The following is a 23,501-nucleotide window of genomic DNA, read 5'->3' as shown; positions in this document are numbered from 1 at the left end:
TTTGATAATTATTGCTAATTAATTAATTTAAATTTAAATATGGCAATTGTTTAATTAATTTTAGATGTGAGTTGTGGGGTTTATAGTGAGAAAGGGTGGTAAGTAATATCTTTTTAATTGATTATTAAGTTAATTGATATTAATTAATTAATGTTAAATTAGTTATGGAAATTGTGTAATGATTTTTAGGTGTGGGTTGTGGTGTTTATTGAGGTAGAGGGTGGAAAGTTATTTATGTTTAATTAATTAATTAATAATAGTTGAGCATTCATATTAATTCATCAGTTCATAAATATTTATGGTAATTGTTTATTTTTATTTTGTGTGTAGATTTTCAGTTTTATTGGGGAATGTTTGGGGAGTAAATTAATTTTTATCTGTTTTAATTTGTTTTTTTAATAAATTATATTTCTTGAACTGATAATGAATTATGTTAATCATGGAGGTACATTTTTTATCTTAATTTGGATGTGTGTTGTGAATTGTGTGGTGTTATAGGGTAGGAAATAAAAAAGATTACATTTATGTAATAATTAATGTTTTTGATTATATATAATTCCTATTACAAATTATTTGTTTGAAAATTATTTTTACATTAAAAAAATATATATTTCTAGGTATTTCTTTTTAACATTATACTATGTTTTTATCTTTTGTAAATATTACATTTTTTCATATATGTTTTAAAAAAAAATATTTTATGTTGTAGTTGATATTTTGTTTGTTTTGAATTTAGAACTGACTTACTTTCCCTACTGTTGCACTCACTGGAGTGGGAATTGTAAGTTTTACCTCTCCGCTATCCAACACTTTCCCTACTGTTGCACTCAATGGAGTGGGAATAGTAATGTTTACCCCTCTGCTATACAACACTTTCTCTACTGTTGCACTAACTGGAGTGGGAATAATAATTTTTACCCCTCCTATATCCAACACTTTCCCTACTGTTGCAGTCACTGGAGTGGGAATAATAATTTTTACCCCTCCTATATCCAACACTTTCCCTACTGTTGCAGTCACTGGAGTGGGAATAGTAATTTTTACCTCTCCGCTAGCCAACATTTTCCCTACTGTTGCACTCACTGGAGTGGGAATATTATTTTTACCCCTTCGCTATCCAAAATTTTACCTACTGTTGCACAAAATAAGGGGCAAAACTTAAGTTTAAAGACTATTAAATATTTTTATGTTTTAATTTATAATATCGTGTTTTTTTATTAGATTTTATGTGATAGGGGTGTGTATATAGATATATGCATATATTTATTTGTAAATTTTTATACATTTATAAAATTCAAAAATAAATTAAAATTAATAGTTTATTTGTTTTAAAGTAAATATGTATATATATATTACATTTTATATAAGTATGTTTATTTTTTTAATTACATTTGTTTCTTATATTTGTTAAAATGTATATTAAATCCAAATATTTATTTAAAGTTAATTTTATTAATATAATATTTTCACTGAAAAAACCAAAGGTTTCAGGGGCGTTATAGTTAGGAATTGGCATTTAAAAAACCTTAGAAATTCACTGAAAAAACCATAGGTTTCAGGGGTGTTCTAGTTAGCTGGACATTTCCCTCGTACAAAACCCTAGAAATTCCCCTGTTATAGTTAGTTTAGCTAACTATAACTCGCGCCCCCGCAATGCACTGCTGATGACATCACATATTACATCAATCATGACATGGTCAGTGACATCACTGATGACATCACTGATGACATCTCAAATGACATCACTGATGACATCACTGATGACGTCATCCAGTGACTGTGTGTTTCTGTAAAGTTTAAATATGTTTTATATATTTATAGTGAAAGGCCTATGGAAGAATGAGTGGGTGTATAAGTGTGTGAATGGATGATTTTCTAGGTGCGTAACTGACTCTATAAGTGAGTCATTAAATGTATCTTACTGGAGACTAGTGACTAAACTGTGTGAATGTCTGTATGTGTCTGTGTGTTGGTATGTAAGTGGCTGCATGGTTTTGTAAATAGCTATATGAGTGTCTATATGGGTTATTGATTGGTTGTCTGAGTATCTGTATGGGTGCCTGAGTGTTTGTGTGGGTAGGGTATGTGTGACTCTGTGCATAGATGTGTGAGTGGGTGATGCTATGGGTGCATGGATTTAAGAGTGCAACTGTGATGGACTGTATGGTTGGGTGACTGTCTGTAAGGGTGTGTTAGTGATTGAATGTATATATCAGTTGTACATGTGTCAGTAAATACATATGTGAAACGCAGTGTATATGTGTGTAAGAGTATATAACTATCTATATGTGAGAGTGTGTGATTGCGGGAGTGGCTGTATGGATGAGTGTGTGCTTGTATCAGTAATTGTATAAGAGCGTCAGAATTTGTTAGTATTTTTATGAGTAAGTGAACTTGAGTGTGTTTAACTGTATAGGTGAGTAAATTGGACTGTGATTAATTATTTGCATGACTGACTAGGTGTGTCAGTACCTCAATGGATGATTGGCGGTGTGTAAGTGTCTATATAGGTGTATAAATGCATATGATAGTCCTGTACGGAGTGACTGTAAGTATGAGTAACTGTACAGGTGAGTGAGTAGAGATGTATGTAGACCTAAGAGTCAATGAGTGGGTGTGTAGTCATTGGTATTGGAGTATCTATAGTTTTCAAAATGGCCGTCTGAAATTTTGAGTCGGTGTATCAAAGGTTATATTAGGGTGTGAGAAGATGCACTAATTTATCACATGGATGACGTCATCAGTGATGTCATCAGTGATGTCATCAGTGATGTCATTTGAGATGTCATCAGTGATGTCATCAGTGATGTCACTGACCATGTCATGAGTGATGTAATATGTGACGTCATCAGTAGTGCATTGCGGGGGCGCGAGTTATAGTTAGCTGAACTAACTATAACAGGGGAATTTCTAGGGTTTGTACGAGGGAAATGTCCAGCTAACTATAACACCCCTGAAACCTATGGTTTTTTCAGTGAATTTCTAAGGTTTTTTAAATGCCAATTCCTAACTATAACGCCCCTAAAACCTTTGTTTTTTTCTGTGAATTTCAAAGGTTTTTTAAATGCCAATTTCTAACTATAACGTGCATGAAACCTATGGGTTTTTCAGGGAATTTCAAAGGTTTTTTAAATGCTAATTCCTATCTATAACTTATCTCTAAAGATATCATGAAAAGCATTCTTTTTTAAAAGTAGGGTGCATATTAGTTTTGTGGAAAAGCATCTTTGTGATTGGTTAAGAAAAAGCAGTTTCAACGTGGAGTACATATCATAGGATAAAGTTTGCTCAGCTCAACCACACCTGCTACTTGCATTTGAAAGGCACTGTTCGAACTTAAAACAATCGTCAACTTTTAACCTGCACGTGTCGTTAAATGTTCAAGAAAATGTTACAAAAAAATATCGTAAAGTTTTAAAAAATCGATGAACTTTTAACCTGCACTTATTGTAGAATGTTCTAGAAAGTGTGTTGGTAGAATACGTTGCATTTCTGACTTCTATGTGTTGTTGAATATTTAAAAAAACGGTTCATATTTAAAATTAAAAAGAAACCAATAGAGAAGTTTTGAAACCTAAAAGAATCAAGGAACTATTCTAATTTATTCTTTACATATATTTATGTGTGCAGCAACAAAATTATAGACACAACAGCACTAGGAAAAGGAAGAAGCAGGGAGTGGGGGGACGGGGGGAGATGGGCAGAATGGCACACATGCACAATTAAGTACAGCACAAGTATAGACAAACAATGGCCAAAATGAAACACACTAACAAGGAGCACAAGTCACACAACCCGCCAACATCACACATCACACCACTGAACGAGCATAAAAGTGAAAACCACGCTGTATTCATAAAGGATGTGTACAAAGGCCAGTCGTTGGTGTTGTGGGATGTCTGCGACCGTGGTCATCATGGAGAGATACCCAGCATGTGGCACTTGGTCGAGTTCACTGTGTGTTATGCTGCCAAACGGCTGCTCCTCCCTCCCACGAGCCCCCACACTTTTGTACGGTGCGCTGTTGTATCTCGTGCACTCGTACGGCACACCATTGTAATGCCTATTTGCGCATGTCCTGCTACATTCCAACTACAACATCACAGTGCCGTTTGGAGGTGGTGCATGCCACTTTACAACATCGACTGCTGCGGCTCTTGTAACAGCCACACCAGAACACAGAGACACACTTACCGCACTTCCTGTACACGGACATGTCCGAGACACCCCGTTCCCCTTGCCGAATAGGCACGCCCCTGCACTGACCTGTGAACCCCAGACCAGTTGTGCATGCAGGAGGATGCGTGCGTAGCTACACATCCAGGCTCACTGCCAACGCTGAGGTGACAGCACACTGTGATGTTGCAGGGCTCATGCCTATCATGCTAAGACAATGACCACAGGGACACACTTACTAAGATGTGGGTTTGGGGGGCATTGGCGGTCCTGGAGTTGTTGAGATAAGTCTTCTGGCCCTCATGGGTATCCCTGTATCATGCTCATTGACTCTATGGCACCTGTGGGTGTTCTGGTGTGGCTCTTGGCTGTGTTCCCTTTCATGGTGCAGGTAGTTGTCCTGCTTAACACCAACAGAAAGCAGGTGTAAAATCCCTGGTGCTAACGTGTCTTATCGCCGGAATTTGTTTCGCATTGCAATTGGTGTGAAAGTTGTGATGTGATTTTTTTCGCGTGCACAACAATATACGAACTGAGCAGTGTATCTCGTCAAGATTCAGCACCTGACGCACTATTCCCAATCAATATAAATACAATGAGATTTCTTAATAGATTTTGTGTGTACACTGTAAGTGCAGCCAATACCTCAGTGCAATTCAATACAGGATTTTAGTATTTAGAATAAATCGGAAAGGTGCACTTTGTGTCTTTTTGCACGGGAACGGCTACTCTCCATTTCATTATCAGCACTTTAACGGAAGTAAAGTTGAGATAAATCTAACACACTATTCAGAAGTTGGTGCAAACTGCAGATATCACCAGTATTCCAGCGATAAGTGCCCCAAAATTTAACACCATGGTGGACTCCATCAAATAACAGTAATAAGAACAAGAGACACACAGCAGTTAAGAGAACAACCAAAAACGTTATTAATTTTTTTTTCAAACTTTATTTTTGATAATAATATATAAATGATAAACTATTTTCAAACTTAATTTTTTTATTAACATAAATATAAACAATAAACTAATAAACAAAATGTAACAACAATAATACAAAACAACAAGGCGGAACACTCCTGTGGGAACCACGGATGTTGACGACAGACCTGGAAAATCAGAAAGATTGTTAAAAAAACAACAACATGGTATTCTCAACAAAATACCACAAGAAACAAATCACAGATATATAAAATGCATACAGCTAACAACATTTTATAAGTTTAACTTACAAAAACTGTAAATGTTGCCGCTTTAAAATATTTACCGAATCTGAGGAAATTTTTTTGCAGAAGGCACCACGCCCACAACCTTTTTCTTCAGTGGTGAGGAAATTTTTTACTTTTTCCAAAGGGCAAACAAAGAGCAATGCCACCTTTGTCACTCGCAAGATTTGCAAAAGAGTTCTGTTACGAGGGGATCCTAACAAAAAGTACTCGTGCGGCACAGCAAGTATGATGAAACACCTAAGGACCCTTCATCCAAACAATCTTGCACGAGAAGAGTGCAAACAGATGAGAAACACTCCTGTTCTGTATCTGTAAAAAAGAATAAAAAATAAATGTATATTAATAACTTTCAAATTTATACTATTCCATTACTGTACAAACACATTTTATATAAAAACTGACAAAGTATAGCCCTGAACCACAAGTGTGACGATCGTTAAAACACTGCATGCATAGTGCATACTACTTTGAAGCAGTTCATGCCCTAAAGCCTACCTCACTAAAAGACTACATGCTAACTGACTAAATGATTACAGTACTATAAGGAGACACACTGGGTGAGTGACAGGGTGTTTGCAAGAAGAGTATGAATACTAACTAGGGAATTGAAGGTGTGAAACACAACTGTGTAGGTGATTAGAGGACTGCATCCATACTTCATAGGCATTTAAAGCAGTCCATGTGCTAAGGCCTGGCTCACTGCATGACTACTTGGGTACTGAAAGAATGATTAGAATACAGCAAGGAGAGTGCCTAGGTGAATTTATAAGTGCTAGGCTTTTCGCACAGGGAATGGATTAGTACTTGGTACTGAATGGGTCACTAGAGGAGTGCAAAGGCAGTGACAAGTGCTGGACTGTATGGATACTGACTAGGAAATTGAAAGTGTGAAAGACAAGTGTCTAGGTGGTTAGAAGACTGCATGCATAGTGCATAGGGGTTTGAAGCAGTCCATGTGCTAAGGCCTGGCTCAGTGTATGAATACTTAGACACTGACTGAATGATTAGAGTACTGCAAAGATAGTATCTTGGTGAATTTATAAGTGTTTGGGTTTTAGCACAGTGAATGGATTAGTACATGGTGCTGAATGGGTCACTAGAGGACTGCAAAGGGAGTGACAGGGTATTTCCTGGAAGTGTATGGATACTGACTAGGGAATTGAAGGTGTGAAAGACAATTGTGTAGGTGGTTAGAGGACTGCATGCATAGTGGATAAGGGTTTGAAGCAGTCCATATACTAAGGCCTGGGTCACTGGATGAGTACTTGGGTACTGACTGAATGATTAGAGTACTGCAAGGAGAGTGCCTGGGTGAATTTATTAGGGTTTGGCGCAGTGAATGGATTAGTACATGATGCTGAATGGGTCACTAGAGGAGTGCAAGGGGAGTGACAGGGTGTTTGCTGGAAGTGAACGGATACTGACTGGGGAATTGAAGGTGTGAAAGACAAGTGTGTAGATGGTAAGAGGACTGTATGCATATGCATAGTGGATAGGGGTTTGAAGAAGCCCATGTGTTAAGACCTGGCTCAGTGCATGAATACTTAGGCAGTGACTGAATCATTAGAGTACTGGAGAGAGAGTGTCTTGGTGAATTTATAAGTGTTTGGCTTTTAGCACAGTGAATGGCTTAGTACATGCTGTTGAATGGGTCTCTAGAGAACTGCAAAGGAAGTGACAGGATGTTTCCTGGAAGTGTATGGATACTGACTAGGGAATTGAAGGTGTAAAAGACAAGTGTATAGTATGTTAGAATACTACATGCATACTGCATAGACATTTGAAGCAATCTATTTGGTACTTAGAAACTGACTAAATAATCAGACTACTTCTAGGACAGTGCTTAGGTAAAACTTTTAAATTTTCAGTTCTGCCACAGTGAACAGAATAGTACATGGTACTGCACCTTAGTGTCAAACCCTGACTCATTTAATCAATGCATAAGCAAAGACTAGCTTCTAATGCTACTAAAACTTGACAACATGAGATGTTTTAAATTAGTTATCTGTCAGCAAATACACGATGTTACCAAATGCTTCTCTCACAGTGGTTCTCAAATGCACACAGACTCACAGTGTGATTCTAGATAACAACCACTATACCTAGGAGTTTACCAAAAATCATTCACTACTGTGGAAGTGGTAAGGGAACTGCACACAATCTTCATATTTCAGGACTGCACTTTTATGTCAAAGCCTGACTCATATAATCAAAGCATAAGCAAAGACTGGCTTCTAATGCTACTAAAACTTCACAACATGACCGGTTTTAAAACAGGTATCTGTCAGCAAATACACGATGTTACCAAATGCTTCTCTCACAATCCTTACCCAAATGCACACAGACTCACAGTGTGATTTTAGACAAGCAACACTATCCTAGGAGTTTACCAAAACTCATTCACTAGTCTGGAAGAGTTAATGGTACTGCACACAATCTACATATTTAAGTACACCACATCAGTGTCAAAGCATGACTCATTTAATCAACGCATAAGCAAAGACTGGATTCTAATCCTACTAAAACTTCACAACATGACAGGTTTTAAAACAGTTATCTGTCAGCAAATACATGATGTTACCAAATGCTTCTCTCACAGTGATCCCAAATACACACTACCTCACATTGTGATTCTAGACAAGCACCACTATCCCTATGAGTTTACCAAAATTCATTCACTACAGTGCAAGTGGTAAGGGAACTGCACACAATCTACATATTTCACGACTACACTTTAATGTCAATGCCTGACTAATTTAATCAACGCATAAGCAAAGACTGGCTTCTAATGCTACTAAAACTTGACAACATGACAGGTTTTAAAACAGTTATCTGTCAGTAAATACACGATGTTACCAAATGCTTCTCTCACAATCCTTACCCAAATGCACCTCTCACAATCCTTACCCAAATGCACACAGACTCACAGTGTGATTTTAGACAATCATCACTATCCTAGGACTTTACCAAAACTCATTCACTAGTCTAGAAGAGTTAATGGTGCTGAACACAATCTATATATTTAAGTACAGCACATCAGTGTCAAAGCATGACTCATTTAATCAACATATAAGCAAAGACTGGATTCTAATGCTACTAAATCTTCACAACATGACAGGTTTTAAAACAGTTATCTGTCAGCAAATACATGATGTTACCAAATGATTCTCTCACACTGATCCCAAATACACACTAACTCACAGTGTGATTCTAGACAAGCACCACTATCCCTATGAGTTTACCAAAACTCATTCACTACAGTGCAAGTGGTAAGGGAACTGCACACAATCTACATATTTCACGACTGCAATTTACTGTCAATGCCTGACTCATGCTTCTCTCACAGTGATCCCAAATACACACTAACTCACAGTGCGATTCTAGACAAGCACCATTATCCCTATGAGTTTACCAAAACTCATTCACTACAGTGCAAATGGTAAGGGAACTGCACACAATCTACATATTTCACAACTGCAATTTACTGTCAATGCCTGACTCATATAATGAAAGCATAAGCCATAACTGTCTTCTAATGCTACTAAAACTTGGCAACATGACATGTTTTAAAACACTTATCTGTCAGCAAATACACAATGTTACCAAACACTTCTCTCACAGTGGTTCCCAAATGCACACAGACTCACAGAGTGATTGTAGACAAACAACACTATCCCTAGGAGTTTACCAAAACTCATTCACTAGTCTAGAAGAGTTAATGGTGCTGAACACAATCTACATATTTAAGTACAGCACATCAGTGTCAAAGCATGACTCATTTAATCAACAGATAAGCAAAGACTGGATTCTAATGCTACTAAAACTTCACAACATGACAGGTTTTAAAACCGTTATCTGTCAGCAAATACATGATGTTACCAAATGATTCTCTCACACTGATGCTAAATACACACTAACTCACAGTGTGATTCTAGACAAGCACCACTATCCCTATGAGTTTACCAAAACTCATTCACTACAGTGCAAGTGGTAAGGGAACTGCACACAATCTACATATTTCAGGACTGCACTTTTGAGTCAAAGCCTGACTCATTTAATCAAAGCATAAGCAAAAACTGCCTTCTAATGCTACTAAAACTTGACAACATGACTGGTTTTAAAACAGTTATCTGTCAGCAGATACACAATGTTACCCAATGCTTCTCTCACAATCCTTACGCAAATGCACACAGACTCACAGTGTGATTTTAGATAATCAACACTATCCTAGGAGTTTACCAAAACTCATTCACTAGTCTGGAAGAGTTAATGGTACTGAACACAATCTACATATTTAAGTACAGCACATCAGTGTCAAAGCATGACTCATTTAATCAACGCATAAGCAAAGACTGGATTCTAATGCTACTAAAACTTCACAACATGACAGGTTTTAAAAAAGTTATCTGTAAGCAAATACATGATATCACCAAATGCTTCTCTCACACTGATCCCAAATACACACTAACTCACACTGTGATTCTAGACATGCACCTCTATCCCTAGGAGTTTACCAAAACTCATTCACTGCAGTGCAACTGGTAAGGGAACTGCACACAATCTACATATTTCAGGACTGCACTTTTCTGTCAAAGCCTGACTCATTTAATCAAATCATAAGCCATAACTGTCTTCTAATGATACTAAAACTTCACAACATGACAAGTTAAAACAGTTATCTGTCAGCAAATACACAATGTTACCAAATGCTTCTCTCACAGTGGTTCCCAAATGCACACAGACTCACTGTGTGATTCTAGACAAACAACACTATCCCTTGCACTATACCAAAACACATTTCTTCATCTAGAAGTAGTACTACATTTTAGTATAGAAACATAACATAACTCATTTCACAAATTCATAAACAATGACTGGTTTCTAATTCTACCAAAATATAAAAACAGCACAGTTATCTGTCTACAAACACATGAAAAACACAAATGCTTATCACAGAATGGTTTCTACATGCACACACATTGTAGAGAAAAAAAGTACTCCCTACACTTTAGCAGGAAAAATACATTAGTCTGATTAAAATCAAAATAGTCTACATACATCCCCTCACAATTAAATAACTAATCTTTCAAGTTCTTTTGTAGATTAAGAAGTATATCAATCACTCACCATATTTTCTTTTATGGAATCTCTGCACTGTGCACCTCTCAGCAAAAGCAAAGAATGGAAAACTTTCCCTTTCATTTTCCACACATATACATGTAAACATCAAATCCCAATCCTTCGCACATAAACTCAAAAGCAAACACACATTTCTATTGGTTAAACATTTCAACCCTTTCCAACTGAAATACATTTCAACCCTTCCCCCAATCTGCCTTCTGCCTGTTACCATAGAAACAGGTCATGGAACACTGCACTGAGCTCACAGGTCACAAGTTCAGCACACAATGTTCCTACACAAGACAGGAAGTGTGCTTGACTTTTCAACATATCAGCTTATCATATATAATGTTCCTTACAATCTGTTTTTGTTAACCAATAACAATCATACCTTTAACAAAAAGAAATATACACCCTACCTTTCAGTGTAGAAAGTTGTCATACAACCAATGATTTCTTGTCGTTTTTCCAAAAACGTTGCCGTGGATCCGCGCACCCACCGCAAGAGAATCCGTGCATCCAACGCGATAGGATGCGCGCACCGTGCACGCATTTCCCCGTTTAAAAAAAAAAGGGGGCCCCAGGGGGTCCTTCTGGGACCCCTTAAGCACCTCTAGAGGGTCAGAGTATTTCCACTCTGCCCCCTTTATATGTTTTACACACTTATTCCCCTTGCTTCTTCAGCCTCGCTTCTACCGAGACAGAAAATGGCCACCAACAGTTCCTGGTTTCGAATGTAGAGAGGCACTCGACAGCCAATTAGCATTCAGCGCGCGATCGGGAGGGTGCGCGCTCGGTTCGGGGAGGGTGCGCTTACGGTGCGGGTAGGGTCCGCGGATCCTCCCCGGCCATAGATATCTCTAACTTTTTTACCCTAATTTTCTCAGGAACTACTGAACAGATTTACACCATATATGCATAAGGCACGAGTCCGAACTGATGACTACCTCCTTGCCAAATTTGGTGTCATTCCGTTCAGCGGTTCGGGCTGTAGCTGCAACAACAGATCCTATGAGAAATTGCATGGGGAAAACGTGTTTTGGGACCCCCCTTTTTTCTCGGACCCCACTTGACGGATCACGGCAAAACTTTCAGGGTAGGAGCAGAGCGGAGCTGGCCAACAGTTTGGAAATTTTCGCGAGGATTCGTCAACCGGCGCCAGATTTATTGGGAATAGAATGTTGCGGATTTCCTATGGAAAATAGGTCCTAACTATAACTACCTATTGGCGACCGCCAGTAGGTAATATATATATATATATATATATGCGTGTGTGTGTTTATACATACCTGTAAAATAGATACATGAATGGGGTAAAGGCAATCGTGGTAAAGGCATAGTAGTTGTAAAAACAATAGTTGTTGTTTAAACTTTAGTGGTTTAGATTAAGTAGTGGTTAAGGAGTAGTTGTTTAGACTGTACTTGCTCAAGTGGTAGTTATACCATCATATAACCGTTTGGGCTTGTCTCGACAATGGCCTTTTCTCAAATCTTAGTGCAAAAGTAACTAGAGAAGTTGGATAAAGTGATATTTTCACAAGATGATGTGTTGGTGTGGGGATCTACCAAATATGATCATGATGACATATTGAGTATGGTGCTGAGAACACTGCTGTAGAAGATGCTTGTTTGACTACTGTAATAGATAAGTGCAGTTTGCAGTTAATTAGGTAGAACACCTGTGGCACACTTTGTTGTGGGAAGGAGCCAAACCTCAGCTCAGATATTTAGAGGCAATTAAAAAGGCTCCCAGTTCAGCGGATAAGGAACAATTAAACTGCCTTCTTGGATTGTTGGACTATTATGCCAAATTCGTGAGCCATTGTTCAGAGAGAATTCAGCCATTAAAGGTATTGTTGAAGGTGAAAAGTATGGGTAGTTAGAAGAATCTCAGAGAGCTTCCTTGGATATCTAGGAGAGCATAATCAATGCAGTTGAATTGAAACTATTTAAAATGCATGACCAAATGATTGTGGTCAATGATGCAAGTGATCATATTCTGTGGGCTCTGCTGATGCAATCAACAGGAGGACATGAAGAGTGATGGCTTTTGCTTGAAGGACATTGTAGGGAGCTGAAAAAAATTATTAAATGATTGAAAATGACATGTTAGCTTGATGGGGCAACCAGCACTTTAAGCCTTGTGTGTGGGGAATACCTTGTCTTTTGAGAACAGATCAAAGTCCTTGATTAACTTAGTACACCACAACATTTCCTTGACCTAACTCTCCAATTCAGCCCTGCATGGACAACCTATTGAACACATTCTCCCAATACTTGGTAGTAGCGCTCCACCAGACCATTCTCGCGTGAATGATATAGGCAATCTTATAATGATGTATCCAGTGATTTTGCAAATAATACTCAAAGTACATGGAGATGAAGCAGGGTACAATGTATTCAAAAGCAGCACACATCAAAATAATTGTTCAGTATGTTTGTATACTATAAAGCGGAAGATGCAAAATATAACAAGATGTGAAGCACACAATATGAAGTAGGTAGGTTCCATAAAGAAACTTAATTGATCCTAATATGCTTCGAAAGTGGCAAGGAGAATTTCAAGGAGGAAGATATCCGTATCAGAAGAACCAAATTAAGCTTCTAGGGAAAGAAATAGGCATTTAAGAATGAAGCTCAACACCCGGGGCAGGGGGAATCTGCAGAGTTTAAATAGGTCTTCTTTCAGGGAACTCAGGACAGGATCTGGTAAACTATTCTAAGAGGAAGATTCAACTTGCACTTCAGTTTTATGTGCTACTTGACATAATGAAAATTACGATTTGTCAATGTAATCAATGTGTGCTGCTTTGAGTAAGGACCTGCCCGTGTCCAAATATATGAATCGCAAAGCCTGGTGTGCAAAAGCATGCACACTATTCGCAAAGCGCCCTATTCCAAGACCCCAAGGGTTCTAATACAACTTCAATTTTTATGTAAATTGTTTGGAAAAAACCCATGACAACATTTTCAAAAGAATTTGATCAAACATTTATCAATGACATATATATATTATGTTATGTTATAAGGTTCTTATACAGCGCCTATCACCACCGGTCTCTAAGCGTAAAACAGAATACCACAAACATAATGACGTATAGCATTTTAAAGATATACATCAACAAGTCGATGTTGCGTCACATCTTTCAAACATATATCTATCTATCTATCTATCTATCTATCTATCTATCTATCTATCTATCTATCTATCTATCTATCTATCTATCTATCTATCTATCTATCTATCTATCTATCTATCTATCTATCTATCTATCTATCTATCTATCTATATATATACATAATACAAAGTAATAGAACAACTTGATTCTTGTTCTTCTTGAATTGCCCAATGCATTTCGGGTTTAAAAAAAAACCTTAGTCAGGGGTACTGTCAGTTGAAGGTTTGTTAAACTTTTAACGGCCACCTGCTGGAACAGATACACAAAACTGCAATAAATTAACCTATACCAAAGATAGATACAAAATTAACGTCCGTATCCATTTGTCTGCAAACATATCTGGGAGTGTTGGAAACCCCTACAGTGTACCTAAAATTTAATTGTGGATTCATAGTTAAAAGCCACAAATATGTGCAATCCTGACTCTTGAGCATTCATGTGTGATACATGCCTCAATGCTACCCTCCACCACTTCTCTCAAATACATGCTCTACATACTGAGCGTACCTTTGGAGCCAAAAGCTTGTGTCCAAAAGGCGAGAAAGCTATATAAACGGAAAACAAAGAAAATGAAAAACCAGTCTCCCAACTCAGAGGAAAATGCAGAGTGCATACAAATTCCTACTACATTTACACACCCACAGACAGGCAAAATAATTACCTTAAAAGATAGGTAAAGCTCCAAACCTTCCTCGCAGCGGGTTCTTCCAGCGGCTCGTTTCAACAGGCTTTAATCTGTTTAATTCCCAAAGAGGATAAGGACCACTCGTTATGCAAAAATTATAGACCAATTTCTCTGGTTAATACGGATTATAAAATTCTGGCAAAAATTTTGGCATTACGCATGGATCCCCTTTTTCCCGATCTCATTGGCCCTGACCAATCAGGCTTTATCAAGGGCCGTCTTTCATCTGACAATTCCCGGGTTTTTCTTAATATACTTAGCAAGGCTTCCTCTCTGTCGCTTCCCTTCGCGGCTGTTTCTTTAGACGCGGAGAAAGCCTTTGACAGGATTGGATGGGATTTTATGTTCCAGGCCTTACGTTGGATCGGCTTTTCTTCTAAATTCATCTCCATTATTTCTTTACTCTATACTAATCCCCAGGCTTCCATTTTTGTCAACGGAATGTCCTCGGATTATTTTTCGTTACACAGGGGAGTGCGACAAGGCTGTCCTCTATCCCCCCTACTTTTTGTTATAGCCTTGGAACCCTTTCTTACCAAGATTCGTCTGGACAACAGTATTTCTGGTTTTAAATTTGGTCCACGTCAAGTTAAACTCTCGGTCTATGCTGACGATATTCTTTTTTATTGCTCCGATCCTGTTTCCTCTATTCCCTCTTTTCTTCAGCAGGTGTCTTCTCTCTCCGCGGTCTCTGGTTATCGCCTGAATGCGGATAAGTGCGAGGTTTTACCTTTAAACCCTATTTGTCAAAAGCATCTTTTTTCCCAAACGGGTTTCTCATGGCAACCATCTAAGATCAAATATCTGGGTGTTTGGTTCGCTCCTCTCTTGTCTGATACGCTCAAGTTTAATTTTGATTATATCTTCAAGAAAATGGACACGGCTATTCAACGTTGGAACCCGCTCTTTCTGTCCTGGTGGGGTCGGCTCAATTCTATAAAAATGATGTTATCCCCTCTTCTTCTTTACATCATTTCCATGCTTCCAGTACACATTCCAGCTTCCTTTTTTAAACGAATTGATTCCTTGTTGCTGAAATTCTTATGGAATGGCAAGCGGTCTCGGATAGCTACGGCTTCATTGCGCAAGGACAAGGCCCAGTCCGGGGTGCGTTTTCCGGATTTCAGAGAATATCACCGAGCTTTTTCCTTGAAACAATCGACCCGTTGGTTCTCTTCTGATCTTCCGCACTATCCGCCCGTCTGGTTAAGTATGGAATCTTCCTTTCTGTCCCCCTTTACCTTTCGCGAGTTCTTATTCTTCACGTCTTCTTTAGTTCGCTTTTGTACGCCTGTTATTTCTCATTCCCGCACTCTCCTTCTCCCTTACATATTATCATCTTATCCCTCCCTCCTTCTATTCACGAACAACCGATATGGCACAACTCTCTCTTCAAACTTCGTAATCGTACCATATTTTGGAAGACTTGGCATTCTTGAGGATTACGTTGGATCTCTCAATTAATTTCCCAAGATACTCCTCTTTCATTCCAAGAACTTCAATCCTCTTTCTCACTGCCCTCTTCTGCTCGATCGCAATATAATGCCCTTCTCCCAGTCTTGATCTTATATCTTCGCTCCCTGGCACCATTCACCAATATTCCTTTGGATCATAAAGCTACTTCTCTATTATTGGAGACGTCTCCCTCAGCCTCTGCTATTTATAACTCTTTCCGGTACTCCACTGACAGACTAAAATCTAAAATCGAGAATGCTTGGGAACTGGATCTCTCTCAGGATTGGCCAATACCTTTTTGGGACAGAATATGGGCTAAACTTCATAAGGCCTCTAGAGCTGCTAATACTATCCAAACCTTATATTTCATTCATAATAGAACTTTATGTACTCCACATACTCTATGCAGTTTTTCACCTGACTCATCCCCTATCTGTTGGTCCTGTTCTTGTCCCGTTGCAGATCTCAAACACATGTTGTTTGAATGCCCTCCAATCTCCAAGCACCTAGTTTGGATGCAAATACAAAAGATATTCCAATTTCAAATTCCCTTTTCCCCTTCGCAAGTTTTTCTAGGTTCCTTATCACCAAGTCTCCCGCAATCTTCGTCCCATTATCTATTACTTGACCTTCTAGCTGCTGTGGCTTTCCATACCATTACTTCTAATTGGAAGCGGGCTGCAAATGTCTCCTACCAATCTTGGTGGAATGCAGTTTGCTTCCATCATTGTTTAGATACTAATTACGTATCTCCCGTTTCCCTAGCAATTAAACGCAACCTGATTTGGCTCCCTTTGGTATCCTATCTCTCCTCCTTTGCTCTACCACACACCTCTCTAGACCCTGACACGGTTGAGGTACGTAAGCCACCATGATTTTCTCGTTCTTTCATGCCTTTTTGTTATGATATTACGTTTCTACTATATTATATGGTATTTTTCATTCCTATATGTAGGTTTTATCCATGTAAGCTTCATGCTTGTTATAATTGCTTTAATGAGAGTTTCTATTGAATTGTTTATTTTTTGTATATGCTTATCATGATGATTATTCCCCTTTCCCCTTCCCTCTCCTTCTTTATTTCTTCAATAAACTCAAACTTAAAAAAAAAAAAAAAGATAGGTAAAGCAGTACACAATACGGCTGTGCATCCTCTTACCTCATCATGAAGTGGCAGGGATCATTAGGAAAGGGTAAGATATAGCAATTAGGACTAAAGTAATCAAGATTTCAAAGTGTTAGTTTGGAGTGTCTATTTCTTTTCTTTCAATGTAAGATTGATGATTGTTGGTCTCTCCCAGAACAACCCACCACACTCATTGCACTACAGTGAGCAAGCAGAGGGCCCTGGAGAGTGTCATGGCCCAGCATAACCACAGCACCATATAGCCAATGCTCTCCCATCCAGAACCACTATAGATTCATGGAGATTCATGCAATGGGTTTTATTGTTATTGATGCACCAATGCCTCCACCAATTCTAGGAGCTGGTTAAGAAGCATCGTGCTAGAAAAAAAGCAAGATGTTGCCTAATTCCTATGGGATCTGCTCCATCAAAGTTAGTACAGTGGTGGAGACGGTACTCCCCAAACAAAGACTTTGAAGGTAACACAGCGGCAAAGCTGGTGCTCCTTGCAACCATACCCTTTTTGCATACAAAAAGATGATGTCTGGCAGAGTCCCCTTCCCCCATCTAATACAAGTATAGAATTTTAGTGATTTGCTTTGCTCAACGTAGCATCTAGTCAAAAGAGAGGTGATAACAGGACCAACAAAAATATGCATTCAACTCTTTTGATCATTTCCTATATAACAACTTTGTGGAAAAATGAAGTTGATATGCTCTACCTTTGATTTTCATTTCTATTAGTAGACTCAACTTCACCTTTTTAATTATTACAAGATTATAAATTGTCTCAGTAACATTCCAAAGGGTAATATCTTGTTCCTTGATTCTAATCAAAGGTACAATAGGTACCCAATTAAACTAACTGAAAACCAACGTGTTCCTTGATGTGTTTATTTAGGTAGTAGGTTTGGTTCTAAATGCAAATGGGTGTCAATCTGAAGAAATGCAAGCACATTAGAATGTTACTTTTGCTTAGGTATTTGTTCATTGCACTAAGTAAGAATCTAATGCTTACAAATTGAACTCCAGAAACATTCTGTCTCAGATTGTTTATTCATAGACTTGTTCTGATTTCGATGACGTACCCAGTGTGTTTATTATGCTTTACGCCAGCTGTCTTGGCTGGGTATAACAAGCACTGCAAAGCTGCAGAATGTCTACTACTTGTTATGTCTATGAAGATAATTTTGTTGTGAGTGAACTTCATTTTGCAAAACACACACCATGTGTCTTTTGTTATCTGGAACCTGCAAGCGTAAGATAGGCAGGTTTGGGCACTGGCAGCAAGAAGCACAAGGTGTGTAGGAAAATTGTGCTTTCTGCAGGGTCACTCTGGATTTTTTGCATTTTTACTGAACCTTATTGTTTCTGTCTACATACCTTTAAGCACTTTACCCCTGTCTAACCAGTGGCAAAATGCCTGTGATCCCCCTTCAAACATGACAAATTTAGCATACCCCTAATTTGCATATTTAACTTACCACTAACTTCCTAGTATATGGTACCAAAGTGTACCTAGGGCCTGTAGGTTGAATGTTGCAAGTGGACTGCAGCGCCCATTGTGGCACTACAGTGACAGTGTAAGGCCACTGCAGTCTTACCAATTGTAGTCTGGTTGTGCAGTTTTAAAAATGCAAATTCAAGCTGTCAAAATAACCCCCTTTGACAGGCCTAAACCTTCTTTTTACAAATGTATGTCACCCTCTAGTTAGACTTCATGCCCATAGGGCAGGGAGTGTTGTATTTAAAAGTAGACCACAAAAAACTTTAATGTTAAATGTCCTAATGTTGAAAAGGCTCCAAAAGCTATTTTCAATGTGACAAAGTTGTCTATTTAATTGGAAAGCATTGGGATACAATTTTTTTATTAAAAATCTCTCCAGCTAGACAGCATACCGCAGCTAAAGGATTGGGCCAAGGACATGGATCACGCTATGCTAGCGGAGAAATCGGTATTGAAAGGTAGGGGATGCCCACGTCAATGGGATCGCAAGTGGGGAAAATGGAATCGATATAGGGGGAATATATGCGTCTCACCGACGATAGAGCTGAGAAGGGAGAGACAGAACGCACAGGTGGGAGGAGCGCAGATGCACCCCGTGGGGGTAAGAAGTGACCAGGGTAGCGCGGGGGATGCGGCGACTCCTGACTCGGTGACACACAGGGGGGGTGTAGGCGGGGGTGGCTGGTGGCAGATAAACTTATGTATACATAATTGTTATGTGTTAGAGGAGCATTGAGGGAGGGTAGAAATGGTAGGAACTAACGTAGCGACATCGACTATGTAATTGTCTATTTCTGTCTTTGTTTCAAATTTAAAAATAAAACATTTTTTAAAAATAAAAAAAAATCTCTCCAGCTAGGACACAACTGTAAAATTAATTCTTGGACTTTTTCAAATATTTATAACAAGCACAATTCACTGGTGAAGTCAGAATTTTAACAAGTATTTTAGAAACGGTACCTTTAGAAAGTTACCTTTTCCCTGCCTAAAACCTCTGGAGACACCTTGGAAGGGCCTTCCTTTGTTCGCTCAGTTAGCCAGGCACCAACCCCTGTGGGAAAAGAAAGGCCCTCAAAAGTGGTTTAGAGTGACCACAAAGGAAGGGTTGTTCATTTCCCTGGCCGCAGGAGGAGAAGGATTTCACCATCTTGGATTTGGTGGATTTAGGAGGAGAAAGGCACTGTGGCATTGTTTTTAGTAGGGAACACTAGAAGAGATGCAAAATTAGGTAGGGTTGCCCCAGGGTGCTTTTAAGCTATTGGTTAGGGAGGGGTCAGTAATTACCCTCACCCCAAAGTATAAATGTAGCACCCACAGTACCATCCGTAGAACACTTCCTGGACCTGTGGAAGACTTGAACAGGACTGGGCCTACTGACTGTGACCTGAGAAAAGCCTAGAAGACTGGACATACCCTCCTTCTTGTGCCCAGGACAAACAAGTGGACTCCAAGGATCATAGCACTGACCTTCTGTTCAATCGAAGGGACACAAAAAGCTGCATGAGGCCTTTTTTTTCAACTGCCTAGCTGGCCAATCCCAACTGGTCCTACCGTGAGCCCTACTGGCCTCTACCGGAGTGAGTCTTGACCCACAAGTCCTACCCCCACAGTACTGGATCACTGGCTGTTGTCAAAGTATTCTCCTCCTAAATATTTTGAAAACCTGGGACTTAAAATGTTTTTGGCTCCCTCGACCTCTGGATGACCGGGACCAACCTGCCAAGCTGATCCAATGATGGTGCATTGACATTGACCAAAGATTCAGGTTTTTCCCTCTCAGAGATTTACGACAGCAACAAATCTGATTGAATACTACCACGCAGAGTCGGAATCCACCATTGTGGAGCTTTTTTCAGCTACAGCCTGTAGACTTGCCAGGCTGGAAGAATCTGAATTCCCAAAAGGTGACTACGTCCGAAGGTGGAAATCTTCACTGGGCGAAGGCACCAAAACTATCTGGAAAACAAGGGACCTTCTCCAGGCATGAAATTCAAATTTCTCTGTTCTGAGCTTTCATGTCAAATGTCAACTGCTTCACCGAGACCTTGTCCATCAGTTATCTGAATACATGCAGCTCACTTCGGCCACAGTCTGCTGCAGTGCCCCACTGAGGATTTTCCGACTTCCATTACAGAGACAAGGGACCCGCTTTACATCTTGGCATCTGGCTCGTTCATCCTCTGAGATGGAGGTTTCATTCTGTCTACCATACTGGTGGAGGTTTTCCCTCCCAATTTATATATTCAAAGGCAGAACCTCCATTTGTGTTGACAGAGGTCTTTCCCTCGGGCCAGCAGTTCTCCTCTGGCATCGGTGTTAAATCGTCTACTGTCAGATAATACCTCATATTGGCAGGGTTGCAGGGGCCTAGTGATAGAGCAATTCCATCAAGGGCGTGTTTAACATTGGCATACCTGTCCGTCATAATGACAGATACGTATACCACACACACCTGAGCTAAATTTCCAGATTATTCACACCTGCAGATCACACTATAAAACACACCCCTTCCTAAACCACAAACCTCTGCCTTTTACCTTTTGAATCAGCTAGACCCACAGCAAGTATGACCCTAAGCTTCTAAAAAGTTTTTTTTTCTTAACTTAGCTTGATATTTTAATACAAGGTTATTTTTTCTCTAACCATGGCTGGAAGAAGGAACCCTAGATTTTCAGAAACAGAATTAACTATCATGTTTGATGAGATTATTAGGGTCGAACCCTTCTTCAGAATACTGCTACTACACCGAAAAGGCAAATATGAGCTAGAATAGTTACAAGAGTGATGCAGCCTCTAACATCTGCCGCTCTCAAGAGGATATTAGGAAGTGTTAAAAGGGTACGCAGGAGTAAGTATGCTCCATAGCCACAACAATCTACCTTGAGGCAGAGCAGACTGGTGGTGGTACTTTCAGGTCTATGAACCCGTTTCTCTGGGAGGAGAAGGTATATGGAATCCTGAAGATTTTAGAGGAAACCCTCCTGGAGTGTAGACGGGTAAGTTAAATCACTGTATGTCATCATCCAAGTACTCTTAATCATAATACAAGCTATCTCACTATAGATGTTCATTTTCATATCATAAAAAAGAATAGTTTTAGGTCCTAATGCCCATTTTAACTTTAATTTCAACATTGAATTCTACATTATTCATCAGTAGGGGAGGTAGTTGGAGATATCTCTCCATGCTCATGGTATAAGGCATTTTTGTTTTACCATGTGTTAGACCTGTCAGCCTCAGCGTGGCCTTCCCCTAAACTTTCTGCCTTCATCCTCACTATTTTTGCTGATCTTGTTTTTGATGGCATTAGGACTCTAGGCACTTTACCACTGATAACCAGTGCCAACGTGCGTGTGCTCACTCCTTAAAACATGGTAACATTGGCTTATACCCAATTTCCATACTTTATTATCATGTAAGCCCATGGTAAAGTGGCACTACCTATGCCTAAATTAAATGCTACCGGTGGGAGTGCAGCACTGATTCTGCCACCCACTTAAGCAGCACTAAACATGCCCCAGGCCTGCCAGTGCAGCCTCTTTGTGGAGTTTTAAACTGCCATTTCGACCTGGCAAAATAACTCTTTTGCCAGGAACAAACTACCAAACTTTCCTTTTGATACATGTAAGGCACCCCTAGGGTTCGCCCTGGACAGCCCATGGGCAGAGTGCAATGTATTTAAGAAGTAGGACATGTACTTTTAAGATTTGCTGTCCTAGTAATGAAAAACTCTTAAATTCATTTGTCACTACTGCAAGGCATACCAATCCTATAGGATAACATTGAACTTACCTTATCACATTTAATAATCTTTAATTTACAAATTTACAAATGAGAACACATCACCAGTTTATGTTTGGTGTCTTTGGAATTGTAGTGAAAAATCCTAACTTACAGTGAAGTCGGATTTTAAATTACAATTTTGAAAACACCACTTTTAGAAAGTTGTCATTTTCCTGCCTTAGCCATTTAGTGCCTGCTGCCTGTTTCTGTGTCACATGACTGGGTGTAGTTGACAGTTTGTGCATTCCTCATAGGCATGGGCCATCACTGTCAGGATGGGAGGTACAGCCCTACCTACATTAGAAGCTTCTCCCCCACTTCATAGGCAGAACTGGATATAGAAATGGGACCTCAGAGGCCAACCCTTCAGCACATTTCTGGACCTGTGGATACTCTGCCTGGAAGAAGGACTGCTGTGCTGCTGGAAGGAATGCATCTCTGCTGGACTACTGACCTGAAGGAACTGCTGCCATACTGTGCTGACCTGCTGCCCTCTTGCCTGGGTGAGAAGGACTGGGCCTGCATCTCTTGAACCCAGAATCCCAGAGTGGTTCTGATGCCTCAGGGAGATAACGGCTTCCAACAACCCAGCAACTACACCTTGACACTGCCATCTGAAAGTCCACCCTGCCAAGTGGTGCCACCCCAATCCTAGACACTTGGAAGTGGGCCTAAGGTGCTTTGTCAACCTCTATGGAACCTCAGTGGAACGGATGCATCTCCTCTGCTGCGCGGCGCAAACCCAAGCAAAACTACCGCATGACGGCTGCTGCATGGACCAGACCCGTTGCAAAGACTCATATCGCCTCAGCAGTCTCTTCAGAACCGATGCAGCCCTTTGGCTGCGTGACACATCTTCGACACCGATCCTCGCAATGTTCCGTAAACCAAGATTTAAGTTACTTTTTTTAGCAGGCTGAACTGGGTTCCTGTAGCTGGCCCATGCTGCATCGCAGTTGGTCTGAACTTGATACTGACCGGATAGCCACGTTTAGAGCTCTGTGCTTTGAGGTGCTCTTTTTTACTAAAATCTATAAAATTGCATATCTCCGCTTCAACTAATTGGATTTTTGTCGTTTTGTTCCTGTTTTATTTATTAAACACTACTCAATTTTTCTAAACTAGTGTGGGATCCTTTTGTGGTGTGTTTTTACTGTGTTACTGTTTGAAGTGTTGCACAAATACATTACACATTGCCTCTAAGTTAAGCCTGACTGATCTGTGCCAAGTTACCGGGGGT

This window comes from Triturus cristatus, chromosome 4_2 (genome assembly GCF_964204655.1).
Source record: "Triturus cristatus chromosome 4_2, aTriCri1.1, whole genome shotgun sequence".
In the NCBI taxonomy this organism is placed as follows: Eukaryota; Metazoa; Chordata; class Amphibia; order Caudata; family Salamandridae; genus Triturus; species Triturus cristatus.
This window is presented reverse-complemented; position numbering follows the sequence as displayed.